This window comes from Aethalodelphis obliquidens, unplaced genomic scaffold (genome assembly GCF_003676395.1).
Source record: "Aethalodelphis obliquidens isolate GAN/ISIS:26980383/991018 unplaced genomic scaffold, ASM367639v1 scaffold7, whole genome shotgun sequence".
Lineage (NCBI taxonomy): Eukaryota > Metazoa > Chordata > Mammalia > Artiodactyla > Delphinidae > Aethalodelphis > Aethalodelphis obliquidens.
Window position 1 is genome coordinate 7,495,973 of NW_020837951.1, and position 6,903 is coordinate 7,502,875.

Below are 6,903 nucleotides of genomic sequence, written 5' to 3' on the forward strand. Positions count from 1 at the left end.
TTCTGAGCTTCAGGTCCCAACCCTTTTTGGGCTCGTGGCATGCAGGATCTTAGTTCCCCAACCAGGGATCAAACCCGTGCCCCCTGCCGTGGAAGCATGGAGTCTTAACCCCTGGACCGCCGGGGAAGTCCCTGGGTCCCAGCCCTTCTTCGTCAGTGCCAGCACCCGCCACCGCCGGAAGGATGATTTATTTTTTAGTTGCTTTATGGTCTGTCTCGCCCACCTTAGATGAATGAATATCAATACCCAGATAACCGCAGGTTTCAAGGTAACGAATTTTCTCTTCTTACGTTCCCCAGCTCACTCCCCCACCCCACCCTATTGCACCACGAATATTAGCTCATTAAGGCCCCACTTTGAGCTGTAAGGACCTTGCATTGCCAGGGGAGCCAGGAATATGCTTAGAACGCCCAAATCTATCATCCTAACAATGAGCTGACATTTGCCTATTTCATTAGAGTCATTAATCCAGCTTTTATATCTATGATCATTTGTGAAGTGGCCATGGCAGGTATTATTTTACCTACTTTACAGATGAAGAAACTGAGGTCTGGGGAGGTCCCGCCACCACCAGCCCAGCCTCCTGCATCTGTCTACACATGGCATGGCCTGCTGAGCTTTAGCTCTGGCCATAGAATAAAAACAAACAAAACCCCGTTCCCACCACCGTATCATCATCTGATCTCTTCTGCAGTATCCAGTCAGACCCTGACTAACCCCCTCCTTCGAGCACTTCAGCAGGAGGCGTGGGACTCACCTGGAGGTGGGCTGGGTAACCAGAGGGACAGACATTAGTTACTCCAAGAAGTTTCCCTCTTGGTGAGACCTGGATCGGGATGCTTTCGGGGCAGTGGACATTGACTAAGAGAGACAAGCATCAGGTGGGTGGCCGGGTGTGATGGGTGGGGTGGTGGGCTGTCCCGGGGCCTTCCAGCCCCCTTGTGGTCTGCAAAGCAGCCTGTGACCCCCTGCCCAGCAATCTTCTCCAAGTAGTCCCCGCCCCCAACCCTACAGGTACTTCCCGAGCCCCTAGTAAATCAGAAACGAGAAGAGCCCTAAGATGGCAAAACAGGCCAATCTCCTTCCGGGCAAACCAGCTGGGCAGGTCTGCTGGTGCCAGGGTGGAGGTCGGAGGAGCAGAGCTAGCAAATGCCTGGGCCTATGAGAAGGCTCTGGGGAGAAGCCAGATACAATCTCACCTAGGTTTGATCCAGAGCTGGCTCTTAGGGTCTGGTGGCTCTGTAGATGGGCTTGAAGATGGCTGGTTTGGAGGCAAGATTTGATTGGATGTTATTCCTGGTGGTTAGAAGCAACCTGTCAACCATCCAGGAATGCTCACCGGAGAGGCCAGATATCAAAAACACCTGGGGAGCTTGTTACAAAAAATACAGGCCTGCCCCCCTACCAAAGCAGAATCCCTAGGGAGGAGTTAGGGACCCATATCTTTTCCTTTAAAAGCCCTCTCAGGTAATTGTGACACTCAAGAGGTTTGGAAATTATTACCTGGTCTTTAAAGAGAATGCCTGTGGGGACTTCCCTGGTGGTCCAGTGGGTAAGACTCCGCGCTCCCAATGCAGGGAGTCCGGGTTCAATCCCTGGTCGGGGAACTAGACCCCTCATGCATGCTGCAACTAAGACTCAGTGCAGCCAAAATAAATAAATATTAAAAAAAAAAAAGAGAGAGAGAATGATTGTGGAACTTCAACCTTGGAGTTGGCCACTTAGCTTTGTTTCCTTGGGAAAGTGACTTAACCTCTCTGAGCTTCATTTGCCTCATCTGGAAAATGGGGCTAATGATGTACCTCTTAGGGCTGCCATTGGAAATACTTGTTGTAGTCATGCTGAGCTCTAGGCTTGGGGCCTGGCACAGAGTATGTGCTCCCAGTGTTGGCTGCTATGAGTATCATTGCCGCTGAGATCCTCTGGGATTCTGGAATGAACACGAGAGGCTGAGGAAGCTAAAGGCCAGGAGAGGATCTGCTCCTGTTCAGAGTTCCCAATGTTGGGGATGAGAGGCTCCCTGGGAAGGGAGCGAAGTCTCCTGCTCAGAGGAATCAGGAGACAGGTGCCAAGGCCAAACTCAAGGTAGAGGCCTCTAGGTCAGGGCCTTGGGCAGGTACAATTTCGAAGAAGCACAGTGAAGATTTGTGGCTAAGACCTTGGGCTTAAAGGCTCAGAGTTCTGGATTCAAGTTCTGACTTCTTTTATTAATGTATGACCTTGGGTGAGACTCAAGAGAGGCTGAGCCTTGGGCTTCCCTGGTGGCGCAGTGGTTGAGAGTCCGCCTGCCGATGCGGAGAACACGGGTTCATGCCCCGGTCTGGGAGGATCCCACATGCCGTGGAGCGGCTGGGCCCGTGAGCCATGGCCTTTGGGCCTGCGTGTCCGGAGCCTGTGCTCCACAATGGGAGAGGCCACAACAGTGAGGGACCCGCGTACCGCAAAACAAACAAACAAAAAAACAAAACAAAACAAAAAACATTAAAAAAATCTCAAAATTTAAAAAAAAAAAAAGAGAGAGGCTGAGCCTCGGCTGGGAGGAAGACAGCTCACCATCAGCCAGGCTCTGGAGCCAGACGGGCTCAGCTGCTTCTTGGAACTGTGACCTTGAGCAAGTTACTCTGCCCCTCAGACCTCAGTTTGGAAATGGGGATACTCCACCTAACCACACTCTGGTTGGGAGGTGCCAGTGAGATACTGCCCATGAAGCACTCATCTCCCTGCTGACCCACAGGTTTCAGAAATGTTAGTTATCTCCATCAACCCTTCTCTGGGGAAACCTTCAGCTTGTGACTGGTTTGAATGGTGGCCGTCACCTTTCATCTGGTGACAACACCTGACTTGACAGTACCCAGAGCCTTCATCACAGAGCCTCCAGGCGTCAAGGTTGCGGGCCCCTCAGGCACCACTCTTCCATAACAGACGCCCCCGATCTGGCCTTCCTCCCCTCTGCAAATTGTCCTCTGTTTCTGAGCAAAGCTAAAGTGGGGTGTTATTTGGTGACACTGCCTCGATGAGGTCAGGCTGCCCGGAAACGACCCCTTTCTGCCCTCAGGGATGAGAATACAGGCTGTTTTTCATTAGTGTTTTGAACTCTAGTATGTACCAAATGATGAATGTTTTGGAGTAAGGTTTACACTGAATGTGATCAAACAATGTTCCTGCACTCACAGTGTCAGTTGCCCTTGGTAGCCCGTTTCCTAGCACCATCAGGGCACGCCCAGACCAATGGCACGTGTCACTATGCACATCTCACCACCAGTTGGCTCCTTACTGCCCAGGGTGGCGGTTGGGGTCACTTCAGACTCTGGGAGAGGTGCTGCCATAGAGAACCCCCTCTTCTATGTGGGGCATTCTGAGGATCTTGTCTGTGGCCAGTGGCTTGGCAGGACCAGACCTTCCCAGGCAGAGCCCTCCCAGGGGCAGCTTCCCCGGCAGCTGGACGCATCTCTGAGCAGACACTGCCCCCTTGAGGCCTCTGCTTGCCATCACACCTGGGAGCGCTGACTTCACACAGAGGGAAGTGGACCCAGATGATGCTTTCCAAGCATCCTCCAGGGGTGCCTTAAAATTGGCCCCAAATGCAAAAGTCTTTGGAGCACTGGCAGTGTATTCATTCTCAATTTGAGAACCTGGAATCTACCTTAGTGCCTTTTGTTGCCTTCCAGAAGAATGCAACTCTGGGCGATCATCAGAAAACAAGTGCATAGCCACAGGAGGTCTGTAATTTGTAAAGAGGCAGGGGGATCTCCCTGACGGTCCAGTGGTTACGGTCCAGTGGTTAGGGCTCTGTGCTCTCACTGCCGAGGCCCCGGGTTCGATCCCTGGTTGGGAAACTAGGATCCCACAAGCCGCATGGCAAGGCGGAAAAAACGAAAAACCGTAGAGGCAGGGATTTTAGGGAACTAGTGAGAAGTGTCCTTGCTTTCTAGTAACATTTGGAATTACGGCTGGAATTAGGGTTGAGGATAAGGTTAGAGTTAAGCAAAATGACTAGTATAGAGTTAAAGAGGGAAAGATATCTTGCTATAAGTTTTTTTAAATATAAATTTACTTATTTATATTTATCTTTGGCTGCGTTGGGTCTTTGTTGCTGTGCACAGGCTTCTCTAGCTGCGGCGAGCAGGGGCTACTCTTTGTTGCGGTGCGCAGGCTTCTCATTGTGGTGGCTTCTCTTGTTGTGGAGCCTGCTCTAGGTGAGCAGGCTCAGTAGTTGTGGCACGTGGGCTCAGTAGTTGTGGCTCATGGGCTTTAGAGCACAGGCTCAGTAGTTGCGGCATGTGGGCTCTGCGGTGCGCAGGCTTCAGTAGTTGTGGCTCGTGGGCTCTAGAGTGCAGGCTCAGTAGTTGTGGCGCACAGGCTTAGTTGCTCCACGGTACGTGGGATCTTCCCGGATCATGGAAGATGATCATGGATCGAACCTGTGTCCCCTGCATTGGCAGGCGGATTCTTAACCACTGCACCACCAGGGAAGCCCTCTTGCTATAAGATTTGAAATTAGCTACCAAAACGAGGTGGGAGAAATAAATAAAATAAAAGGAAGGATGAATTAATTACAGGAAGGTCAACGTTAACTAGCTAGATTGAGAACTAAGAGAGTAAGAAGTGGTGGAGGTGTGGAGACATGGTCCTACAACTGTGGTACTGACAACAGTATAATAACATTGCATGCTGTATAGAGAAGTGGGAAAAAAAGGGGAAAACCACCAATAATCCTACCATCTTAACTAAGCATTACTATGGTTCATTCCCTTTGTTTTTGCTTCCTACATGTCTTCTTTTAAAGTCTTTATTGGATTTTTTTCAAATCATAAGAGTTAAATTATAGGGACTTCCCTGGTGACACAGTGGTTAAGAATCCGCCTGCCAATGCAGGGGACACGGGTTCAAACCCTGGTCCGGGAAGATCCCACAGGCCACAGAGCAACTAAGCCCGTGCGCCACAACTACTGAGCCTGAGCTCTAGAGCCTGTGAGCCACAACTACTGAGCCCGCGTGCCACAACTACTGAAGCCCGCGCGCCTAGAGCCCGTGCTCTGCAACAAGAGAAGCCACCGCAATGAGAAGCCCTCGCACTGCAACAAAGAGTAGCCCCCACTCACTGCAACTAGAGAAAGCCTGCGCGCAGCTACGAAGACCCAACGCAGCCATAAATAAATATAAATAAATTTATTTTAAAAAGTATTTAAATCATGAAACTTGTAAGTTGTGGAAAGTAAAAACCACACCCATCTCAAAAAAAAAAAAAAACAAACAAAGACTGGCCCAAAATGCAGAGTTGGGTTACAATTGTGTTTGGGAGAGGCTTCGTTCCTAATCACTCTGCAACCAGAGTCCCTTGGAGTCCTGGGTCCACTAAATTCTCGGCCTCTGGGCCTTTGTAAATAGTTTCCCCCCTGGAATACTACTCTCCCACGTTCTTGTCTGGCTGACTCCTTTTACTGTGCAGGCTTCGATGTCTCTTCTCCCAGCGTTTCCCCAATGTCCCGAATTGGCTGGTGCCGCTTAAATGTGCTCCTGTAACCCCATGACAACCTTTATCACGTTGCACTGTCATTGCTTCTTACTTACTGCTGGCAGAGAAGCGCTGTGTGGCAGAGACCCAGACACCGTGACTCCCAGCTCCTCCTTCTGCGGACAGAGGCAGGATAATCCAACTGTCTGCGATCTGCAACAGAACCAGAGCATGGGCCTGGGTCACGCCGTCCCCTGAGCAGGACGGGTTGCTGTCCAGCATTAAAGGGGAGCTGGACTGACGTTCCCAGGTGCTGGGTCCCAGGCAGTTGCTCATCAAATCCCTGAAGCACTCTCTGGAGGTAGGTACTTGTGGCTGAGACAGCAGCTGGTCCCCATCAAATACCTGGGTGCTCACCCAGAGCAGTTCAGGCCACATGACTAGTTCTGGACCACTGTCTGTGAGCAGAAGTGACGTCTGCCCATTTGGGGGTGAGTCGGTTCAGAGCTGACGTGTCTTCTCCATCTCTTTCCCCCAATTGTGGGTTCCAGTGGTGAAGCTCCAAAACGTAGGAGGGCCACCAGATCCTCATTGGACTTTGTGAAACAAAGGCACATTTACTGCATTTAGCCAAGGAGGTTTGGGGGTCGTTGAGGCAATTCATGCTAATTGCCCTGATGCATACGGCACTACTATCATTTCTACTCATCGAGGCCAAGACAGCTGCCCACGGTCACACAGCTTGTAAGCGGGCAGAGCTGGAACTCAAGCCCAGGCCTGACTTGCATGGCTGGTGTTTAGAAACTAAACGTACTTCACCTCATGAAAGCCTGTCCCCAAGCACTGCTCTAACTTCTGAAAACTCATGAGAATGTCCAGCGGGAGCAGTCAGAATACTTGGCAGGTCCGAGTGGACTCCTGCTATTCTGGATTGCACTCCGCAGTTGCAACACTCAAGCTGTACTTCTGCCAGTGATGGTCGTTCAGGATGAGCAACACGCGGTGAGGAAATGACAACAGCTCACCCATGCTTTGCAGAGAATTACAACTGGGGAGTGTAACCCTGATTCTACAGATCAGGGAAGAATTCCTCCCAATGTCACTATTTCACTCTCAGCTCTTACCCACTTGTTTCCCAGCCCAGAAAGGCAGTGTTGCACACCGGAAGCTTCAGAGTTAAGACCTGGGCTCAAATCCCTGCTCTGCCACTTACTGGCTGTGTGACCTCAGGCAAGTTACTGTGCCTCTCTGAGCCTCAATTTCCTCATCTGTAAAACGGGGATAGTAATACTAATTCCTCATAGGATGGATTGAAGCATTAAGAGATAATGGATATAAGGCACTTAGTACAGTGCTTGGCACATGGAAGTTTGTTATAATCCAGGCAGGCTCTCTTTTTCCAGGGTAGGATCAGGGGGCTATCAGAGGAGAGGGAATCGGCATACAGA